The sequence below is a fragment of the Palaemon carinicauda genome, chromosome 11 (assembly GCF_036898095.1).
Source record: "Palaemon carinicauda isolate YSFRI2023 chromosome 11, ASM3689809v2, whole genome shotgun sequence".
NCBI classification, from domain to species: Eukaryota; Metazoa; Arthropoda; class Malacostraca; order Decapoda; family Palaemonidae; genus Palaemon; species Palaemon carinicauda.
This window is the reverse complement of record NC_090735.1, coordinates 148315634-148317179: the sequence shown is the minus strand read 5'-3', so window position 1 is coordinate 148317179 and position 1546 is coordinate 148315634.

Sequence of the window (1546 nt, the reverse complement as noted above, 5' to 3'; positions counted from 1 at the left end):
TATATAGATATATATATATATATATATATATATGTATTTATATATATATATATATATATATATGTATTTATTTATATATATATATATATATATATATATATAAAATATATATATATATATATATATATATCATGCATTCTAGTAGGGTTAGTCGGTTTGAGCAGCAAATCAAAGAATATGCGGTTGGAGCTTCAAGAATCACGGATGAGATGCTATCTTGATTAAAATTTTAAGGTTTGAACAGCAAATATTGAAGGAGAGATTAACGAAGTTGCAACTGCATGACTCACCTGTGATTAGTTTTATGTTTGTATCAAGTTATAGAACGTGGCACATGCGATAGAGCACTTTCGGTTTTTAGCAAGGTAGGTTTGGGTTAAGGGTACTCTTGATCCTAGGGGAGAAGTCTTTGTGGGAGACCGGACAATTTGCCGTAAACAAATTTGCCATAAACAAATTTGCCGTAGGACAATTGACTGTAAGACATTTTGCCGTAAGAAAAATTGCCGTACGGATATTTTGCCGCAAGGACATTTTGCAGTAAAATGTATATGCTTTGTCATGTATAGATTAAAAAAAAGAAGGAAGGGAGAGAGAGAGAGAGAGAGAGAGAGAGAGAGAGAGAGAGAGAGAGAGAGAAGGGTCGTTATAAATTTTGACACCCGTCGTTAAATGTTTAAATGAGGTCATTACAAATTCGGTAGTTTACTATATTTTTTATTATTTTTTTTTTTATCTTAAACCTTTGTATTATCTACTTTTATCAATTGAAACTTAAAACCCTACGACGCCGTACACTATCAAAAGCACCAGAGGTTGTGATAAGCTCATAGATAATTCCTACTTCATTTACAGGCAAGAGAGAGAATATGGAGGCAAGGTTTATTGGAAGTGTGTTGAAAAAACTGCAAAGCAAGAGTACATACAAGACGGAATATTGAAGATATTTCAATCTGTAAAACTGTAAGTGAGCATACCCATCCAGCGAACCCAAGCAAACATAAAATGCAAAAAGCAATACGCATCCAAATTTATGGAAACTCATCAATGTATTGAAAAATTAAGAATATCTTTCTAAAAAGAAGATAATCGATGCAGAAAGAGGTGAAACAGCAGTCAAGAAACAATACAAAAATGTTTATAAGCGCATACTAAGTATTGTCAGAGGTTATGCTCAAAATGCAAAACACCATTATTTACGAGCAATTGTTATGAACTTACATGATTTTTTGCTTTGAATTTCTTTTTAGAAAACTTTTTAAATAAAGTGTGTGGTCTTCATTTTTCGTATCCTTTTCTTATATATAATTATAATTAAATGAATACATGAAAATCAATGAAAAGTGAAAAATATACCTGAAGATAACTATATGAATATAGTTACCTTGATCTCTAAAAGAAATAAGCTAAAAACTAAAATAAACATTTTACGGTGAAATGTCCTTGCGGCACAATATCCATACGGCAAGTTTTCTTACGGCGAAAAGTCTTACAATCAATTGTCTTACGGCAAATTTGTTTACGGCAAATTGTCCTAGCTCCGTCT